At 39.2% G+C, this 23,442-nt stretch overlaps 1 pseudogene; it reads left to right on the forward strand.

The window, feature by feature from the left end:
* The first annotated feature begins 1,055 nt into the window (after positions 1–1,055).
* LOC102484052 (nuclease-sensitive element-binding protein 1 pseudogene) lies at positions 1,056–8,740 on the forward strand (annotated as a pseudogene).
* The last annotated feature ends 14,702 nt before the right edge of the window (positions 8,741–23,442 follow it).

Here is a 23,442-nt window from a genome sequence, read left to right on the forward strand (position 1 = left end):
GGTTTGATTTATTAAGAGGTTCAAGTTATAGAGAATCTAAAAAAAGGGGTGAGGACAAATGACATGACACATTAATAATTCTTTGTATATGGCAAGCCTTCCTAATGGGGAAATAATTTAATTAACATAAAAGTACTGAACAATTAGTGGTCCTTATCTGGCTTAGGACCAATGAACTCAATTAAACATCTCATTAGTTGAGTCTAAATTTTAAAAACTTTGGAAATGTTTAAGAAAAAAAACTGTTAGAGAAAAAGGACAGTCTATTGTGTACAAGCAGAATATATAATCACTAGCATAAGCCTAATTAGCTACACTCTGAGGAGAGAAATGCGACTAAACATCAGTGTTTACCAAGATTGAACCCAGAGTTCCAGGTTAAAGAGAACAAAGCCCCAGCCAACATTTTCACTTTTGTTCATGACAGTTGAAATATGGTATTGCTACCTGCCAAATGGTGTTGAAACTTCCAGAGAGGGCTGGAAAAATGTGTGCAGGAGCATGGTTTATATTTGCTTTGAGAGGTGGGGCTTGGAAGACAGGTATGATCAGTTCAAATAATTCTCCACTAACATACACCACTGCTAGTTAAACTGCTATTGCTTTCCTGTAGCCTCTTTGAGAGCCAGTCTGAAGGTCCTCGCGACCTCTGTTGTGACCATGGTTTAGAAATCTCTAGTCGAATGGGACGAGTAAATAGAGAACATGTTGAAAATGGGAGAGGGGAGGTGAAACAATCAAGGAAGTATTTCTAAAATCCTCTATCACAGAAAAATGGTGTTAGTGGCATCACCCTATCAGAGAACACTGTAGACCACATTTTTAAAACATATTGGTTGTCCTCCAAAAAACATCAGGTAGAAACCGAAAGATTTATGTGATGTGACTCTATCTCACTGATGATTTATTGAGTGTGAAAATGGCCCCATACTTGAAAGCATAAAGTCTGTCCACAGATGCACCACTGGAATTCTGCCATGCGTCGTGTGTGGCCACAAAAGCCCAGACTGCCATCCCTTCAGGCAGTGTGACATGTGCTGCTTGTGGAAGATAACATGCCCACGATAGATGTTAGCAAATGCATTGGCACTCCAGAAATAGAACTAGAAGAACAGTCTATCATGATGTCATTGCTACGCGCAATTCAGAAAATCAGACGAAACCGTGATAATGGCCACCACAACACTTTAGAAGGCAATCTGCCTCAAGACTATGTTACAGGCAATGCCGCAGAGCAGGTAGGACACCCACCGTGATCATTCTGGCCTTACTCTGGACATGCTCAAGTCTGACACCCTTTTAGTGACACACGTACAAAATCTTTTCAGCCCCTCTTCAACTCTGGCTCCCCCATTTACTCATGGTCTGGAAATGGAGCTTTTTATTAAAAAAAAATAAAAAATAAAAAAATTTAAAAAAGATGTTTCTTAAAAAAAAATGAAAGAATCAGGGGAACAAAATTCTTAAAAAAATAAAAAATTAAAAAATTAAAAAAAGATGTTTCTTAAAGAAAATGAAAGAATCAGGGGAACAAAATTCTTAAATCCTAAGGCATCATCTTTCAGATTCAAATTAACAAAAATTCTGTAAAAGAGTTGCTTGTTCTTTTTTATTTTTTACTTGTCATAATTGTCTTAACACAATTCATATGCTTGGGTTAGAGATAATGGGTACTGTTTTCATACTACCTTGGCTACTCTATAGTTCTCTAATTACATTTCCTTTTACATTTATATTCACATCTTTCAGAGTCTTTTTGTTTCCTTATTAGTAGCTATAAACATTGTTATTTTTTCCAAAATTCCTCTTAATGTGTGTGATGCTATATGTTGAAAATAATCACTAAAGGCCAAGGTGGCAGCTATAGCATAGGTCTCTCGTGACCAAAACTCTGTCCTTGACCAATTGAGTCAGGGTCCTCTGAGCTCTCTTCTTGAATAGGCACCGATTTTGGTTCTGTCCTCAGCTCATCTAGCCCAGTTTCAGCAAAAATCTTGATAAATCAGTTCAGCAAAAATTCCCTACTCTCTATATATGATTAAATTCCTCATCCCTAGTCTTGGTATCTGATCATCCTTGCCTGCTTTCAGCAAGAACCCTGTCAGGTCATTTTAGCCAGAGTGACCCTTACCTATAATGTTTCCCTTTAGAAATTTCCATCCACTGACCCTCGTCCTGCTCCTTGACAATGAGTCCTCACTTGCCCTTTTATTCAGAGATAACCCCATTTCTCTTCTCTACTACAAAGCCCTCATTGCAGTAGTTCTTCTTGAATAAAGTCTTCCTTATCACCTTTAACAGGTGTCACGATTATGTTTTAACACCAAGACACTTCAAAATTCTTTTTAAAAATGGTGAGAGAATGTTCAGAGAAAAATCTTTACATTCACTGCAAATCAAAATAGTCACCATACGTATACCAGAAATCTCACTGAATTTCAATTAGACACAATCCCAGTCCTTCTGGTAGAAATTGACAAAAGGGAATGACCACCATCATTAGCAGAAGTAGGCACTGATCTACACCACTAATACCAACACTCAAGAAGGCTAGAGTTTGCAGCAAGAGCAAAGGTACTGAGAGGAGTAAAGAAGCCAGACACTTGATTTCTGTGGGCAGCTACAGCAATGGGGCCCACATAGTTGAGAAACAGGAGTAAGAGAACCATTCTCTGAAAATATCACCTTCAGAAAATCTCACTTATGGCTCTGATTTGGCCATCTACCCAGTCCCCTAAAACTCCTAACCCTTTGAATTGTTGTTTCCTGCTTCCCCCCACCCCTTTCTCTACATTCTGAATCTAAAGTCTTTCTATTAAAAAAATAACTTTAGTGGAGAAATGTACATCAACCTATATTTAGCACCCAATGTAATCCTATCTAAGAAAAAGTAAGAGAACAGTCACTTCGGAAAAAGGTTGGCAGTTTCTTATTCCTCCTCCCTTCTCTCGTCAAAGCTAGCAATGGTGGATTAAGTCCTTCCCTTTCCTTCTTTCTGGTTCTCTACAATAGCCAGGGAAGGTCTCCGATTTTAATAATACACACGATGGATGGAGACTGTCTGGAAAAGCAGATAGACCCTACTTAAGGCCATCTCACTGGCAATCCTGATTGCATCTATAGCCTTAATTCCTTCTGCAATGCTATATAACACATTCAGTTTCAAAATGACCTCTGACTTCCATTCTTTTCTAGAGGAACTGTACCTATGAGAGCTGGTGGAAACCTCTATCAAAAGGTAGGGTTCTATGTCAAAAAAGAACTGGATCAGGATATTGGAAAAACACCATCATCCCTGAATTAAGATGCACATTGGGCCAGCTCAGTGCCACAGTGGTAACATGTTGCTTAAGAGGGCTGAGTCCTACTGTTTGAACAGAATCCTAACCTGTTTCCTGGCTGTAAGTCTTAAGCAAAGTTCTCTTAACATTTTTTGATTTGGGTTTATTAAAGCTAAAACTGTCTTTCTTGAAATTAAAGAATATATTTTAAAAATATCTATTTAATTATCACAATAAGCTATATAGCCTTAGCTAGATGCTAACATGTATGCTTAAGCCACTACACAGTGTATTCTGGATGGGAAATCACATTTTGTATGTTGTGATAATGTTCAGTGAATTAATGTAAAATAAATAAAGAAAAAAAGAGGGGGAACGTGAGTCCATATGGAGATCACAGGTTCAGTTCCTGGGTCAATCTATACACACTGGGTGTGCCTATCTGTGTTCCCAGCTATCCAGGAAAGCTGGGATGGTGGAGGGAGGGTGGAGACCACTGCATCAGACTCTTTTAGTGGTGCTTGTTTTTCTGTCTCTAACTCTAGTTAAAGAAACAAATAAACTTTAAAAAGAGAGAGAGAGAGAAAGAAATTAAAGTCCACAGAGGAGATATTTTCCCCAGGTTAACTATACAATTTATTCATTTGGCTATTTGGTGACTGTCTGATTTCCCCAGGTGAACCATAAGATGCACACAGGCCCCATCTCTGTAGTCATACTCTATCTTCATACATAACACAGAGCCTTCCATTTGGCAGGGAACATAATATTGGTTAAATTATGGAATGTTTTATTTAAAATTTAAAAATAAAACTAATTAGTCCATAAAATATAATAATATACAATAAGGAAAAAATCAGCCCCTCCATAATAAGTCAGCACTACTTGTAAGTAATTAAAGAAATAAAACAAATGCCAAGTCTTCTTTTTTTTTTAATTGCTAGAGGGTATGTCCATCCACTGAGAGAAATAAAAAGACAAAGATAGAAAACACTTCAATGGGCCATAGCACACCACGATCACTGCTCCTTCATTTCCTCATCCCGTCAGGATTCTAGGCATGAGCACACACACACACTCAGCATGTTTTTCAAGCCACCAGGGCCAGGATCCAAACCATGGTCAGCCATATGGCATCCAGCCCCCTTAATCATTAGGCTATGGATCCAGTCTGAAAGCCAATTCATTAATGGTTCATAAGCAAACCTTCGTGACCCCTTTCAAGTATGTGTGACCAGCCCCCTTTGTACGTAGGCCTTTTAAAGTTGGCTAATTTAAGAATAGAAAGTTCACTTTCCTTTCTCCTAATGAGAATAAAAACTTATCTCCCCTATTGCATGTAAAAGGTCTTTTCATCCGAGTATGTGGGGTCATAGGTCTCGATTCCCTGCTTGTGACAAGGCAGTCTAGACAGAGTCATAGGTTGTACTCAGTTGTGAAGAAAAGCCTGAGAGTTAGATGAGTTGAGTCACTGGGCTGTAGTGATGGCCAGGCTGCTGCTAAGCCTCCTAAAAGCCTTCATCCTGCAATGCTGTCTGTACACACAATACCTTACCTTCACCCCTAGACTGTGATCTTATTTTCCACCAAAAGTAGCAATTAAGATGAAGATTATGAAAAATTTTAATAAGAAAAATGCTCTGGATAGGACATTAATTTCTAAAAGTTTTTCTACTTTTTTTTTTTATTGACAAAGGGTGCATGCACTCTCCAGAGAGAAATGGGGAGAGAAGGTACTCCCCAATGGGGCATGGTCATATCACAATGCTCTTGTCTCCATTTTCCCTTCCCATCAGGATTTTGAACATGCATGCACGTGTACTCAGTATGTTTTTATTTTTTAATTTTCTAGGGTTTGTTTCATTATCTTAAAACAATCTTTTTGAAAAATGATGGTAAGTGAAATATATGAGAGTTTTAAATAAGATGTAACTTACAAAGAAATTTCAATTCTTTTCATCTTATTTTAAAGTTTCTTTCTTTCTTCCATGAGCAAGAATGGCAAAGAGACAGAGATAGAGAGAGAGAGCACCCCTAACAGAATTCCCCATCCTGCGATCCACCCTTGGCTTCAGCCAGTCCCAGGTCATAGGCACTAATGCATCCTGTGTGTTCAAGGAGATCTCCAGACTTGAACTGGGAGTCTTCCTCTGTGGATCGGTCTCACAGAGCATTGCATTGCTGTTGTTCCACAATCCAGCCTCTTTTTTCTTTTCTTTTAAGGAAAAGGTCTCACCATGTCTTTATTCTTCTGCCTCTATCTTCCAACTGGGATCACAGACCACATAGCCTTTCCCGGCTCTTTTATAGACAGAGTCACTCTACAATACCTGGGCTATCCTTGAGCATGAGACCCTCCCATACCAGCCTCTCTGAGCTGTTGGGTTTACAGGCTTGGCCACCCCAGTCAGCTCTCAAGTTAAATGAGGAACTGAATTTAGGCTGAGGCCGCATGGAATACAGTGTCTTCCTGAGCCTTTTTATCTTTTTAAATATTGAGTACCAGCTATGTAAAGACTCTATGGAGTAACATTCTAGGAAGAATGATTACAAATACACACTTATACTATAGCAAAGTAATAGGCAGAATGTAGTGAGTGCCACAGAAAACACTCAACAGGCTTTTTAAGCAGGAAGTCATAAAAATGTGTATGAGATATTATTAGACAATATTCAGAACTACATACTTGGCAAATGAGAGAGGATGAGGAGTTTCATGGATTCACCTGGGATCATTACAGTAGTTTGAGAAGAGAAAGAAAGAAACATAGGGTTCGATCGTGGTTTTCAGAAAGAAATTATTTTGCCCCATAGGGGACATTAGGCACTGTCTGGAGAGTATCAGCTTGTCATAACTGTGTGTGGTGGGACTGCTACTAATACCTAGACGGCCAAGGTCAGTGATGGTACGGCACCCCTTGCAATGCACAGGACAGTTCTACTGCAAGGAATTGCCAGCCCCAAATGGCAACAGGGCTGAGTTTGAGAAATTCCCATTTAGACAGAAAACACAAAGTATACATGTAGTCATGTTGGATAATTTACTTTGGGGGAATTTCTGATTCATTAGATATGCACAGAGGGTTTACAAAACAGTTCATGTAAAATGTGTATTATAAAAAACTATATATGGGGACAGTAGATGACATGGTGGTTAGGCACTGACTCCCACATGGTCAACTGCAGTTCAAGTTCCAGACCTGGTGACCTGACACTCATGATAGGCACATGTGCGTGCCTGCCCAAAATTCCAGAAGAAGAATGGAGGAGAAGGAACTGTGCCATGGCCATCCCCTCTGGGGGGTGACTTCTCACTTTCTCTCTCTTTCTCTGTCTCTCTCTCCGGAGAGCACAGAAACTCAATGGCAAAAACCTAAAACATGAACAACAACAACAAAAACTATACATGGATTAAATATCTTTGCACCAGGCCAGCTCATGGCTTGGTGATTAACATGAATGGACCCCTCATGGCCAACCAGATGGTTTGAGTCTCGAACCCAGAAGTTTGAGAAATACACTGGGCTCCTGTGCATAAGTGCCCAAAATCCTGAAAGGTGGGGAAAAATAGAGAAGGGATTGCAGCATGATCCTGTCCCATAGGAGATTCATATTCTTTCTCTGTCCAGTAAGCACATGCATCCTCTAGTGACATTATCATGTCCCATAGGAGATTCATATTCTCTGTGTGTCCAGCAAGCACATGCATCCACTAGCAAATTAAAAATACAAATTTTTGTACTAAAATAAATAGGTAAATTCCATTCTCCATGAACTGTCAGAAATCCCCTTGTTTAATATTAGTGACTTTACCATGAAATCACTAGCGGGTAATTGAGTAACCCTGCCAAAACTTAAACTATTTCCATTGACCACACCCCAAAGACTTTTGAAAGACTCCAATTCCTGTGCTAAAATCTAATTAAAAGCATGAAGCCCTGGAACAGCAGTTGGCATGGTGGTTAAGGTGCTGGATTTCCATGGGGCCAACTGTGGTTGGAGTCCCAGACTAGTGGCTTGAAAATCACACCAGGCATATGTGTGTACTTTGGCCAAAATCCTAAGAGGAGAGTGAAAGAGAAAGGATTACAACACAACCATCCCATTGGGGGATGATTTCTCACTTTCTTTCTCTTTATCTCTCTCCATGGAGTGCATTGGGGGCGGGGGGCTAGTAATGAGCCAGTCATGGTGGCACTATGGGTGATGCTCCACTCTATAAAGCTAAAACACATGGGTTCACACTCAAAGGTCTCGTTGTACATGCAGGGCAGGTACACACATGCCTAGAACTCGGCTGGCTGGGAATGGGGATAGATCACGGGTGTGGAGGCCCTGTTGGGGGTGCGGGGGAAGGCACTATATCTATATCTTTATCTATTTAAAATCATGGAAGAGAGTTAGTTCAATCAGCAGCGGGAGTGGAGAGCACACCCCAGAGAGCCCTGAACAGCCCCGCCACTGTTGCTGGCCTACTTGCCATCACACCCCCAGAGGAGCCCCAGCTGCACAGTGGGCCCCAGTCACCACCATTGGAACCACGAGCAGCGAGGCCAGGCCGAGTCCCAGCAGCAGCCTGCCGCCCCCCTCAGCTACTGACACCAGGGTTGGCACCACCAGCCTCGGCGCAGGCACCTCACATCCCGGGTCTGCCGGTGGGGACAAGGTCATCATGAGGAAGGTTTTGAGAACAGTCAAATGGTTCAATGTAAGAAGTGGATGTGGTGTCATCAACAGGAATGACGCCAAGGAAGAAGTGCTTGTACACCAGACTGCCATAGTGAATAACTCCCGGAAGTGCCTTGGCAGTGTAGGAGATGGAGACTGGGAGGTCTGATGCTGTTGAAGGAGAAGAGGGTGCGGAGGCAGCAGCTGTTACTCCCTGGAGGAGTTCCATTTCACGGTGGTAAATATACAGCAGACGGTGACCTTATAGACACTATCCATGCCGTAGGGGTCCTCCACGCAATTACCAGCAAAATTACCAGAAAAGTAGGAGTGGGGAAAAGAAGAGGGATGGGAGGGCGCTCTGAAGTCCAGGGCCAACGACGCCCGCTCTATAAGCAGGCGAAGCCCCCCCCCACTACATGCGGAGACCCTACGGGGGTGACCCCAGTATTCCCACCCTCCTGTGCAGGGAGAAGCAATGGAGGTGCTGATGACCAGGGTGCAGGAAAACAAGGTAGACCAGTGAGGCAGAATACGTATCAGGGTTAGGGACCTCGATTTCGCAGGGACCCTCCTCACTAGACAGTCCAGAGAGTATGGCAATGAAGCTGGATACGGAAAATCAAGATGAGATCCGAGGTCAGCAGCCACCTCAATGTCAGACGCAACTTCAATTACCATCGCAGACGCCCAGAGAACCCTAAACCACAAGATGGCAAAGAGACAAAAGCAGCCGACCCCCAGCTGAGAATTCGTCCACTCCGAAGGCGGAGCAAGGCAGAGCTGAGTAAATGCCAGCGCACCATCTCTACCATCACCAGGGTCAGTCATCCAACAAGGAGTGAAAATGAAATTCCGGCAGTAAGAAATGAACAAAAGATGGGAGCTGAAGACCTAACGGGCTTGCTTTTTGCCCGTTAACCAAATAACTAGAACTACCTGCATTATCTATGCAACACAGGGTTTTTATTATTTTTACCTAAAGATGTCTCTTTTTGGTAATGACAAATGTGCTTTTTTCTAAAAACCCTGGTTTTTCTCAATACATCTTTAAAGGTTTTTAAATTGTTTGCTATCTGGTCAAGTTGAGATTTTTAAAACTTCATTTTTAATTTGTAATAAAAGTTTACAACTTGATTTTTTCAAAAAAGTCAACAAATGGCAAGCACCTGTTAATAAAGGTCTTAAATAATCTTTTTAAATCATGGAAGAATTTTAAAAAAAAAGATTGTTTAGGTCAATCCTATGGATGCTGCTTGGAAAAATATGACTGGATATGCAAGCATGAACAGTAGAGAAGGAAAATCTGTCTAATTTCTCTCAGATATGATACTTATCCTACAATTACAGAGTAAGAGGTGAAAAGGAGAACAATCAGTCTAGAGACATTTTTCCAAGTATTTATAGTTCCCTGTAAATAACCTTTGCCAGGGAGAGAGCAAAGTTCGTGCAACGCATTGGGTCTGTCATTAAGCATGTGCCCGAAGATCTGAGTGTGAAAGTCAGTGACAGCATTTCCTGAACATGTCACATTTCCTCTGCTGTCACGAAGAATTATAGTTTCTGCGACTCACACTATAATAGCAGCTATTTGTGATATTTTAACCTAATGTACAGCCCCAGAGGAGAAACAACAGAAACAATGAAACATCTGCCAGGGACTTGCTTAAAGGAAGGGATTCGGAGTGTTAGGAGGATTCCAAATTAAAGAGAAAAACCCTAGGTGTCAAATACTAAAGAATATGCATTCGTTAACTTCCCTGTAATTTATGTCTTGATTATCTCCATATTCCAAAGGGGAAAATACTAATTCACCTCTGTTCGTTTTATTTGGTAAAATCATAGGCAAATCCAGAAAACTTAAAACAGCCTGATTTTGTTTTTCTACTTTATGATCTGGGGTGGGGGAGGGGAGCAAACGAAAATCAAATACAAAAGATTCCCTGTAATGAGAGTTTTATTCTTCTGTGTAGACTCTTGCCATGGCTTGATTTTTTTTTTTTTCATGACATGAAGGGAGAGTGGCAGGGGGATTGGCTGTTTTCTTTTTTAATGAGAAAACCAGTGTCAGAACTATCGTCAGGATTTCTCCTTTCTTCCCCTCCCGCCTAGCAGAGTCAAGTGTTCACCACGGCCTCAGGAGCTCCGAGCACCAGCTTTGTAAAGACCAGATCTACTGAACAAAATAAACCGTGTCATTTCATGCTAATTCAAAGACCCGTTCCAACTGCTGTGTGATGAGGAAGCCAAGAACAGAGCTGTAACCCAAACACAAACACATCACATTGCCAGGAAATGGCTAATGCGGCCTCCCATTACACAGAGCTTTCAAAATGTTTTAAGCATTGATGAATACATCATTTTGGAAAGAGTTCAAACATATGCAGCATTAAGTCTACAAATACATCTTTCTTACAAAACTAATCTCGCTTGCCTTTGAATGTGAATGGGGAAATAGAACATTGGGGTTGATGCATGTAAGTGGTGCTTCATGTGCTTTGCTCACCCATGAGCTGTGCTTAGTTGCTATAGCCTCATCAGCTAATCTCCCTCTGCATTTATCTCCCTTTCTGGAGGGGAAAAAAAAAAGCACGACTATAGAATCTTACCTTCAAGAATGGAAGCTACAAAGAAAAGCATTTTAACACACTCCCTGCTATCATACATTTCAGCTATGAAGACACAAGCGTGTCCACTTTAAAAACTCATCTTCTTTAGGTTTATGCCATAGGGTGTTTGTGCTCACCACAGAGAGACAGACAGAGACAGAAAGAGGAAATTGAAAAACCATGCCCTAGAGGAGATGGCCACATCACAAATCTTCCTCCTCCACTCTCCTCTCAGGATTTTGGGCACACATACACACGTGCCTGGCGTGACTTTCAAGCTACTGGGTCCAGGACTTGAACTGCAGTTGGTAATGTGGGAATATAGCACCTTAACCACCATGCCACCTGTTGGACCTTAAAAACTCATTTTTGGAGTTTCTCCTTGCCCACAGAAAGGACAATAGGAAGACTGAAAATCCCCTTTGTGCCAATCTGGAAGAAGATGTAGCCAAAACCACAGAGGACATGCAACAAAGTCAATAGGCACCTATTTGCAAAATCAAATCTTCCCCTGAAAGTAGAATGGTCATACAAGAATTGAAATAACAAAAATATTCCTTCATTGATGCCCAAACACTCAGCAATACCAGGCTAATTGGAAACAATTCAGTTTGAGCTGAACTCTGGATTTATTCGGGTCTTGTCCTAGACAACTGGACCTGCTTCCAAAACTCAGATGAATCCCAGAAAGTTTTCTTCTCACAGGGCTCTAAAGGGGTTCCAGCAAAGCCAGTAAGAAAACCACAGGCAAGACCCTCTGAAGGAACTGAGGAAGCCATTGGGTGAAGCCAAGGGATGTTCACACAGTAGGAAGGGTGAGCGTGGCAACTTAGGTCTGTGCTGCTGCCCACCTGTTCTCTCAGCTCTGAGCCCACTGTCCTGTTCTCTGCTCTGTGAAGCCAAGGCTAGACCTCCACATACTGGCTTCCCAATAGGTCCAGACAATGTGAGGCACAGGACTGAAGTTGGGAAGGGGTGCATAGGATTTCCTTCTATTTGTTTTGTTGCTGTTGGTGCCAGTTGAGCAGTGGTTTGGACTCCAGCATTAGCATGTGGCTAAGGCTCCCAATTTCTTGGGGACACTCTCAGAGGAGTCTCTGCAGCCTGGATACCGCAGAGGTACCTTAGAACTCAGGTGACCCATCAGAAACCTGAAACTGAACTGGGTGAAACTTACATTCCAAGTTCCTAGTTTTGCATGATTATACATCCTTCTTAGAGTTTCTCTCAGTTCCAATTATGGTAGCTAATGGGTCGTCAAGAAAGTCATAGTGCGTTGTCATGACACATTTTCTCATAGAAAAACACATCATGACTTTTCCGAGGACCTAATATTTCCTGGGGGTTTTGTTGGCTTTTTGATTTGTTTCTTGTAAATGTACTTATTAATTCCATGAGTGACAGAGCTATAGCACCTCCAATAGCACTTAATTCCATGTTCCACCTCCAGCCTCAGTCAGTTGGATCATGAGTATGAATGTGCCTGGTGTGCTCAAGGATGTCTCTTGCCTCAGAGATCATCACATTTTACTTCTATACCACTGCCTGCCCTCCAAATAATGCTATTTTTGATATATTGAACTAAATTTAAATTAATTTCACTTTTTTAATATGGTTACTAGAAATTTTTAAATTACATCCATGGGTCATGTTGCATTGCTATTGGAAAGCTCTGCTATAGACTCCTACCCTTGATGCTCAGGTTCCTCATCCATACACATTATATTAGTTACCATTCACTTGGTAGCATGTAACAAAATCCATCTCTGGATACTTTAATGAAAACAAATTGTGGGATTTCCTTCAACTGGAAGATGTTATTAGGTGACCTCTCAGGTCCTTTCCAAAGTCAAAGTTGTAGATCTTCTATATTTTCTCTCTATGGTTTGCAAGTTTTTTTATCAAGAAGACATTGTTTTTTCACCACCCAAATCCCCTCAACCAATGCTTTCTCTCACAGCAGACATTTAATAAGCATTTGCATGTTACTTGATTGGGCTGTTGATTGCTACACAAGTTTAAAAATTGCAATGAAGACATATTGGTGTTACAGAAAACTGATACCCTGGATGTCCAAGTTCTTCATCCAAACACATTATATTAGTTACTCTTCATTTGGTAGCATGTAACAAAACCTATCTCTGGATAGCTTTATAAAAACAAATTGCAGGATACATAGAGATAACAAAATAAGCAGTGTTGAAACCTGAAGTAAGAATAGTAATATTTTTAAAAAGTCTAAAGAACACAGTACTAGTCTGAGCTTGGCAACAAAAGACTCAACCTCTGTATACTTCTCAACTTCCAACATGTTATTGTTAGGCCAGATGGCAAGCCAAGTAACAGAAACACATAAACAGCAAAAGCCAGATAAAAGAATATCTCTCTAAATTCAATCTAACAGTTGCAGATAATTAGCTTGTGATGTCTGAATCATTCAATATGCTTTTAAAATTCACAACAGAGTCATTGAAATGATTGCAGCTCATTTTGTTATAAGTCAAGGTTCGCCCATAAAATGGAGAAAGGATTCTGGATTTGAGGTTACGGAGGAAGAAATATAGAAAGATAGCATCAGCAATTATACCATACCCTTAAATTCTATGTTTCTGCATATTTTCACAAGAAAGACTTCCTATTAATGTTGTCTCTTTTCTAATTATAAGAAAGCCAGTTTGCATACAGAAGTTTTCTATTATAACCAATATGTCTCCATTACAATTCTTTAACTTGTCTACTACTATAGGTCAATCAAGTGACATCCAAATACTTATTAAATGTCTACAATGAAACAAAGCACTGATATGGGATAAAGCAATAACAACATCTTCTGACAAGGAACTTGCAAACCAGAGAAAATGCAGTACACTATAACTTCGACTTTAAGGGACCTTGGAGGTCACCTAATATAATATTCTAGTTAATGGGTAATCCAGTCCCTAAAACCCGCCATGAGTGTTGACAACTCGCCTGCTTAAAGCTGCTAAGACAGGGAGAGAGAATTCACTAATTCCTGAGTCTGTCTACCTTATTTTTGTACTGCTCTGATTTTTAGCAAATTCTTTATGCTAAATTTCAAAACTTAATCCTTATCATTTTACTCACTGGTCCCTTTTATATCTTCTTCTCCAAACAATAGCTTTAAACTTCAAGTGCTTAAAGTCCTCTATCGCACCCTCTGTCCTCCTTTTATTGATAACATTGCCCAAGGATGCTTCATGGGAAGGAAAAAAAGAGCACTCCATGGTGAAATATGCTTACAAAATAGAGCATATTCTAATACTGCCTTGAAAACACACTTTTGATTATATTAAATCTGTGAGGATTGCAGCAAAAAGAAACCTATCTTACCTGTACTATACCTGTACTGACCACAGAAATATGGCTTTTTCTAATTTCACCTTTTTAACTTCATAAACTACAGTTAAGTAGAAATTAAATCCATTCTTTCACTCATTCAACAACTACTTGTTAAGCATCTATTTCATGCAACACTTCGTGACATGTGCTAGAAACACTACAGTAGATCAAACAGAAATGATTCTCATCATCCCAGAGCTTAAAGTCCAATATGAAAGATAAACAATTAAATGAGCACTAACATAAAAGGCTAGCACAGAAATTTTTAGAAAAGTGCAGTTTTATGGACACAGATTTTGGGTACTACTATTCCGGGCTGAACAGTTGCTGATCTTTTGCTGGTTATTTGTATATAGAGGTTTCCAGATTCTTTGCCTTTATGATCTGCTTTGTCAATTCCCATCAGAAAGGGCCCCCAAACTAAACATGGGAATGATTTGGCCTGTAAAACCTCAAACAAGAAAATATCCTTTCATTCTGGACATTGAACTTCTATTAATTCAATCTGCTATACAAATGCAAAACACTAGAAATAGCAACAGAAGAGAGAATGGCTGATTAAAACAAAACAAGAGCTGTCCCAAGAAAGTCCTTTATACAAATTACCAAACAAACAAGAGCCCAAAAGAGCTCACTTCTCTCCATCATGAGAGACTAGATAAGGCTTCAAGATACACAAGGGGACTTTAAAAAGTTTGTAGAAAAATAGAAATAAAGTATGAGTTTATTTGGTGCAAAAAAAATTTGAAAGCCATGCATAGTTTATTTGCATAAAACTACACATTTGTCATGAACTTTTTGAAGTCCCCTCACATTTGAGTTGAACCTTGACAAGAAAGTAGAATTTTGACAGGAAATTCCATCAGAATATGCACAGAAACACAAAAACCAAATGAGGTCTGAGAAACTCAAACCTAACCGGGGGCTCCCAGAAGCAGTTTACAAGCATGGAGAACAGGCTCAGCATTTATAACAAATGTGTGACACTTATTCATATATGCAGAGATTTACAACAAAAATGGACGGTTTATCAGAGGATCCTTGTTTAGGATGAGACTGACCTTTCAGATGTGTCCTCATGAAAGAATCTGCCTCTTCTCACCTAATGGAGACTACAGTGAGTACAACTGGGGCTCCTCATCTTGACAATGACTCAAGGTGGGGAAGAACACTCAGAAATAGTTGATAAGAGCGTAACTGGGAGAATCTGTGCTACAGGGAACAGAAGCCTTTAGCCTGAAAGAAGAGGCTTGTGTATATGCTAAGATGCATCATAGCTAGCATGCCACTGCTGTGGAGGAATGAAAGAAGGCCTGAAGGTCAAATGTGAAACCGGCTCAGACAAGGAGGACTGCAGAATGACTTCCTCTGTGACCCACATATCCCTCTGGAACTCACCAAATCCCCTAGAATTTTCAATGGAAAAATAGGAAATTCAGTTCATTCTGCTCCTCTTTGAACCATGGTTAAAATGGTAGCATATATACAAAGCAATAACTGGGTGTCTTTTTTATTATTACTATTATCACTCTGATTTTAATTCATCCATGTGTCCCTCATTAGTAGGGATAATTAAGAGCTGCTTATAGTATGCTGCATTTGAACCAGTGATGTTTAACTCTAATAACCTGATCATCTAGCTACCTTATGACCTCACACCATCTGACTGCACCTGGGAACATTGAAGGACATGCATGTCCTAATATCATAATTGCCTATGACCTATTGGTTACACATGAGAGGTCCTAGTCTGTTTACTTTTAATTTGAATTTCAGAAATGGTTCTATTCATCATCATCAGTGGAGAAGTCACAAGGACAAATGGAAAACTGTATGTCAAACACCCTGACACTAAAAATTTTAAGCAATACTTTAGAGGGCTTTTGTACATCTAGATAAGCCTTTGAAAGTGTGGACACCTCTGGGGACCAGCAGTTAGCGTAATGGCTATGTTGCTGGACTCCCATGTAGTCTACCGCAGTTCGAGTCCCGGGCCCGGTGGCTTAAACTCATGCTGGGTGCGTGTGCATGCGTGCCCAAGATCCTGAGAGGAGAATGGAGGAGAAGGGATTGCAGCATGACCATCCCCTCTGGGGAGTGATTTCTCGCTTTCTGTCTCTATGTCTCTTTCTGCCTGGCGAGCGCACGCACTCTACAGCAAAAACCTCTCCAAAACAATAAAAATAAAAAAGAAATGTTAGACAAAGACTGAAGAAGAAAATGTACTATGAATCAAGAAGAAGGAAAAGAAAACAAAAATCTGAGTATAATTATGCTAGAATGAATAGCAATCAATAATTCTAAAGAAATTTCCAATGTTGTTATAAAATTCCCCCTAAGGGTAAATCAGATTTCCCTTTTTATCTTCTTCATCATGCACTGAAATGTGTAAGTCAGTGATGGAGGCGTAGTTAATTAAAATGCACTGAGAAAAGTCAGAAAGCTGTGTGGCTCTCCACTGGAGTTTCAGTAGGAGCAAAGACGCCTGGATTTGAAACAAATCATTTTACTGGAAAGAAGGGTTATTTCCTACAATAAATCCCCATCAGGACGAATTCTCGCTGATGCCAGCTGTGGTGATGGATGGTGCTCTCTAGGCTAGCTGTGTGGATTGGATTTGGATGGGCCACCAAAAGTGCAGATGCTTGTCTGAAACTTATCTGAACAAGCCAAATCTCTGGGGTCTGCAAAATTATGCTGGCATTCTTTCAAGATGAGTCTCTCTCATGAGATGGCTGGCACTATAGCTTGGGGACTTGGCTGGATGTCCAGGGAGGAAGGATATTTTTTCCCTTCACATTTTTTGGCATTCTTGGTACAGAAAAAAAATCAAGTGTATTTGCACAGACATACATAATCAAGCAAAGTGAAAAGTACATTACTAAGATTTTTAAATGACCAACATGGGCTCACTGAGAGCCTACTGTCTGTCTTATGACTGCTGCTTAAAAATTGTTTATAATCAAGTTGGGAAAACAAAAATCACTCATAGATTTTTATAGTATTTATAAATATTAAGAGAAACTACTTAACTACAAATGGTCACAAAAAATGGAATGATCAGTTCAGGTCATTTGATAAGTATTCTTAGCTACCGTACAACTTAAACTGGACTGTAAATCAGAGTAGGACCTGGCAGTCAGGCAAAAGACTCACTTATATAGAACATTATTTTATGAATGCCTAATGTGTTTTTAAACTGCTTGTTTTCCATAGAGCACATGAGATAGAGATAGTGAGATGGAAAGTGAGAAATCAACCCCCAGCGGGATGGCCACACTGCAATCCCTTCTCTTCCATTTTCCTCTCAGGATTTTGGGCATGCATGCACACATGCACTGCATGGGATTCAAACTGTGGTTGGCCATGTAGGAATCCAGAGCCTTGACCACTGTGCCACCTGCTGGCCCCACCTAGTGTGTTTTGAAAACACATTCTATTTCTTTTCATTATTTCAACAACACTTTGTAAGTAAAACTCTTTATACTCACCTTACCCATAAGAAAATCCAAGAAATGGAAACGCTAAATCTCCCAAACCCACTTAGTCAGTAAGCAGTAGAACCAGGATTTAACCCAAGATAAAAAACAAATAAACAAAAAACCTTAGTCAATATTCCCCAGATGTTTTCTTTTGTTTTGTTTTCCTTAAATTAACATTTGTCAGGATGCAAAATCATGGTAGGTAGTTATTTCTGACAAATAAAATGTGAGTGCACGAAGGAAAGGGAAAAGGGAGATTCATGATTTTGTTTTTGTTTCCTGGAAGAATAACTGTCACAGTCTCCTTTCTTTGAAGAAGAAGCAACTTTTCTTAAATACATACTGTTCTTGTTAATAGATAAAATTTTTTATTCCTGGGGGAACAGCAGATGGCATAATGGTTATGACACTGGACTCCAATGTAGTCTACTGTGGTTCGAATCCCGGACCCAGTAGCTTAAAACTCACACCAGGCATGTGTGCATGCATGCCCAAGATCCTGAGAGGAGGATGGAGGAGAAGGGATTGCAGCATGGCCATTCCCCTGGGGGGAGGGGGTGATTTCTCATTTTCTGTCTCTCTGGCGAGCACATGTGCCCATAGCAAAAATCTCTCTCAAAAAAAAAAAAAAATTATTCCTGAAGATGAAAAGTAAGATCATCTTTCAAATGGAATGATCAGTTCAGGTCATTTGATAAGTATTCTTAGCTACCGTACAACTTAAACTGGACTGTAAATCAGAGTAGGACCTGGCAGTCAGGCAAAAGACTCACTTATATAGAACATTATTTTATGAATGCCTAATGTGTTTTTAAACTGCTTGTTTTCCATAGAGCACATGAGATAGAGATAGTGAGATGGAAAGTGAGAAATCAACCCCCAGCGGGATGGCCACACTGCAATCCCTTCTCTTCCATTTTCCTCTCAGGATTTTGGGCATGCATGCACACATGCACTGCATGGGATTCAAACTGTGGTTGGCCATGTAGGAATCCAGAGCCTTGACCACTGTGCCACCTGCTGGCCCCACCTAGTGTGTTTTGAAAACACATTCTATTTCTTTTCATTATTTCAACAACACTTTGTAAGTAAAACTCTTTATACTCACCTTACCCATAAGAAAATCCAAGAAATGGAAACGCTAAATCTCCCAAACCCACTTAGTCAGTAAGCAGTAGAACCAGGATTTAACCCAAGATAAAAAACAAATAAACAAAAAACCTTAGTCAATATTCCCCAGATGTTTTCTTTTGTTTTGTTTTCCTTAAATTAACATTTGTCAGGATGCAAAATCATGGTAGGTAGTTATTTCTGACAAATAAAATGTGAGTGCACGAAGGAAAGGGAAAAGGGAGATTCATGATTTTGTTTTTGTTTCCTGGAAGAATAACTGTCACAGTCTCCTTTCTTTGAAGAAGAAGCAACTTTTCTTAAATACATACTGTTCTTGTTAATAGATAAAATTTTTTATTCCTGGGGGAACAGCAGATGGCATAATGGTTATGACACTGGACTCCAATGTAGTCTACTGTGGTTCGAATCCCGGACCCAGTAGCTTAAAACTCACACCAGGCATGTGTGCATGCATGCCCAAGATCCTGAGAGGAGGATGGAGGAGAAGGGATTGCAGCATGGCCATTCCCCTGGGGGGAGGGGGTGATTTCTCATTTTCTGTCTCTCTGGCGAGCACATGTGCCCATAGCAAAAATCTCTCTCAAAAAAAAAAAAAAATTATTCCTGAAGATGAAAAGTAAGATCATCTTTCTTTAGCATTGTGCTTGGTATATTTGCTTTGTGGTTTATTTCTTTTAGATTTTGTTGTTTAATGTATTATAAGGACATTCTTTAAGTGTCTCCAATGTGCCAGGGTTAACAGTTCATTTTGTAGTATTAAGTTCCTCAGCACTTGTATTTATTTTCTATTATTACTCTAAAACATGACCACAAACTCAGTGGTTTGAAACAATACCCCTGATATCTCACAGTATCCATAGGTGGGAAGTCCAGGTTGACTAGGCTGCATCCCACTCAAGGTTATCACAAGGTCAAAATCAAAATCAGTAGGCACTCGCACCTTTCCAGAAATTTTGGAGATGGATGATCTCTCAAAATGATCAGACCATTGGCAGAACACAGGTCCACGCCACCATAGAGCTTAAGGTGCTCATTTCCTTACTGGCTGTTGGTAGGAAGTGAAGGAGGTTCTCTCTCAGCTCCCAGAGACTGACTCCTTTCCTTGCCTCTAGCCCCTGCCCTCTGTCTTCAAAGGTGGAGCCTTCTCAGATTTCTTACTGACAATCCCTTTCCCAAATCAATCCTCTGCACTTCCCCTTTCAGCACATCTCTCTGACCTGACTCTCTTGCTTTCCTCATTCCTGTTTATAAGGGTTCATGTGCTTACAGTAGGCATCCAGATAATCCTGGCTAATCACCTATTCTAAATTCAGCTGCTTAGTAACCTTAATTCCATCTGCAAAGTCTCTTTCCTGTTGTACTAAGATAAGTGTTTGATTGAATAACCAAGGGTAGAAGTCTTGGGAAGACAGCTTCAGAATTCTATTACAATGCCTATCAGATATTTAGCTTATAGAAGATATTTTGATTTATTGATAAAAATAATTGTACTTAGCAACATTATGATTTCCAGTTCTTCTTACAACACAATCTCTACCACTGCCTTGGCCTCAAGAAGATTAAATTTCATTTTATAAATATAGGCTATAAACTTTGAGAAGATGGGAAATCCTTGTAAGAGTTGATACTATCAAATAATATTTTTGTAAAGTAGGCAATTCAATAGAGAAAATGTTGCTTTCAAAACCAGCTTCTGAGGCGTAGTTTACAAAAATATTCTCCCATTCCCAGGGTTGTTTATTGACACTGTGTCTGTTGCTGTGCAGAAACTTTTTAATTTGATGTAATCTCACTTGTTTATTTTTGGGATTACTGCCTGTGCTTTGGGAGTCTTATTTAAGAAGTCTTTGCCTACCCCAATGTCTCCCAGTTTCCCTAGTATTTTTGATCATTCATTTTATAGTCTGAGGTCTTAGGTTTAGACCTTTGATGCACTTTGAATTGATTTTTGTTAATAGTGAGAGATAAAGGTTCAGTTTCATCATTCTGCAGGTGAATATCAAGTTTTTCCAACACTATTTGCTAAAGTTTTTCTTTTCCCACTGGATTGACAGGTGCCTTTGTCAAAAATAAATTGGCTGTATGTTTTGGGGTTTATTCCTGAGGTTTCTATCCTGTTCCATTGTTCCACATGTCTGTGTTTGTGCTAATACCATGCTATTTTTATTATCATGTCTTTGAAATATAGTTTGCAGTCAGGGAGTGAGAAGCCACTGACTCCACTCTTCCACAGGATTGCTTTGGCAATATGGGGGTCTTTTATAATTCCATACAAATTCTGATTGTCTTCTCTAGATCTGTGAAGAAAGTTTCTTGTAATTTTATAGGGATTGCATTCAATATGTAATTTGGGTAGAATTGCCATTTTGTCTATATTTATTCTACCAACCCAGGAACATGGAATATCCTTCCCCTTTTTTGTGCCATTTTGAATTTCTTTTTTTAGATTTTCATAGTTTTTCTTGTAGAGGTCTTTAATTTCTTTGGTTAGATTTGTTCCAAGGTATCTTATACTTTTGTGGCTATAGTAAATGACATTACTTCTTTCAGTTCTACTTCAGTCTCCCTCTTGTTCATATATAGAAATGTTATTAATTTTTGTATGTTAATTTTGTATCCTGCCACTTTATTATATTCATTTATGACTTCCAGGAGTTTATCCTTGGATACCTTAAATTCATCTATATATTCAATCATGTCATCTCCAAATAAAGATCATTTTACCTCTTCTTTCTCTGTTCAAATGCCTTCTATTTTATTCTCTTTTTTTATTGCATTGGCTAGGACTTCCAGCACTATGTTGAAAAGTAATGGAGAAAGTGGGCAGCCTTGTCTTACACCAGTTTTTAATAGAGAAGCTTTCAGCTTTTCCCCATACAGTATGATGTTAGTTATGGGTTTTTCATAGATGGCTTTTATTATGCTTAAAAATGTCTCTTTTCAGACAAAGACCGATAACCACAATACAGAGGAAACTCAAGTAGCTTACCCCCCCCAAAAGAAAAATGATCAACCCAATTAAAAGATGGGAAAATGAACTGATCAACTCTCTAAAGAAGACATATTAACAGCCAAAAAGCACAGAAAAAAAAATGTTCAACATCCCTCATTATAAAAGAGATGCAGATCAAAATCACAATGAGATGCCTCCTAACCCCAGTCAGAATGGAAAAGATTAAAAAAAAAAAAAAATGATAAGTGCTGCTCGGACTGTGGTTAAAGGAGAACTCTCTTACACTGTAGTTGGGAATGTAAATTGGTCCAGCCACTATGGAGAACAATATGGAAGTTTCTCAAAGATCTGCAAATAGAATTACCATATGATCCAGCAATTCCATTCCTGGGTATCTACTCAAAGGACAGGAGAATGCTCCACTGGAAAAGTGCTTGCACATCTGGGTTTATTGCATCATTATTCCCAATTGCTAAGACATGGAACCATCCCAAATGTCCATGAACATATGAATGGATTTAAAAAGTATGGCACACATATTCTATGGACTACTACTCAGCCATAGAAAATAAGACCCTGGCATTTGATAGAAAGTGGATGTACATGGAAGATTTACTGCTGAGTGTAGCAAACCAGGCTATGAAAGAGAGACATTGCAGGTCTCCACTTAATATATACTATCTGCACTCTAAGGTGGAAATTGAAAGATTAGAGGATATAGAAGCATGGAAAATGGTTATAGATACTCAAAACAGTATGGAAACAGTGAGAGAAGGGGGAGAGTGTAAGGAAAGAAATTTAGGAGAAAAATAAAGAGGCAAGACATTTATGGGACACAGAAATAGATTACCATCTGTTGATGATAATGTGTACAGTATCCTCAACTGGACTGCTGTTAAGTGTATTCATGTTAGGTAAATTCACTTTACAAGATAAATGATATATAGTGATTGAATGCATGAAATAAATTAAAATTTTAAAAATATAAAATTTTTAAAAATAGCTTCTATCTTAATTTCCAGGATATTTCCTTTTGGAAGTCTTAATTACCTAAATAATTTCTGTAATTCTTTTCTCTATATTCTTATGGAAGTCTATTTAAATGCTTCTAGTTGGGAAAAAAATGCTTGCTGTTTTTAATTCCTTTATTCAAAATCTACTTGTTTATTTTCTATATAGGAGGTAAGAGGAAATTTTGTGCTTGAAGTACTTAATATTTGAATAATCCTCTTTGGTCTTTTCTTCATTTCTAAAGTGACCCCAGATAATGGCAAAGAAAAAAAATTACTCTGGAAAATTCTTGCCAAGTTCCAATTATTTATAGGGTATTGGTGGCCCCAGCTGATATAGAGCGTAAACCTTTCACTTATTAACAGTTCTTGGGGTACAGTACCTCCTCAACACACAGGGATTCATAGAATAATTTCAGTTCACTGCTCTAAAGAGTCTCCCTTTAGCCACTAATCAGTTTAGCATATAATTAAAAGAGCTTTAAAAATCATCAGTCATCTTGCTTGGGGTAAGTAATAATTTATGCCAAGGGAGTTGGAAAGAATGCTGATTTCATTTATTTTATCTCCTTGGAGGTAAGGTGGACTGATAAAATCCCATGAAAGATGGTAAATTTTTAGACTTATTCAGAAAGCTAAATTAAACAGCACACATATTGACTATTTGTGCAGAATCCTTAAGCGCTCTATGTCCTCCTTTCTGGGAAGAAAAAAGATTCATATAAATATAATAGCCTCTCCTAATTTTCCTTTATTCATGGTGATGGTGGAGTTTTGTTTTTTTAAGAAAGTGTTTTCTAAACCAGAATTCCCTTCATTTTTTTTCATTAGTGAATAAATAATGTAGGTATAGTAGCTATATAAAATTTAGATACAGTTAGATAGATAGTATAATCACTGGTTCGCCCACATATTTTGCTTCTGAAGAATAACACTGCTGCCCCC

The sequence above is a fragment of the Tupaia chinensis genome, unplaced genomic scaffold (genome assembly GCF_000334495.1).
Source record: "Tupaia chinensis unplaced genomic scaffold, TupChi_1.0 Scaffold144624_1, whole genome shotgun sequence".
Taxonomy (NCBI): Eukaryota; Metazoa; Chordata; class Mammalia; order Scandentia; family Tupaiidae; genus Tupaia; species Tupaia belangeri.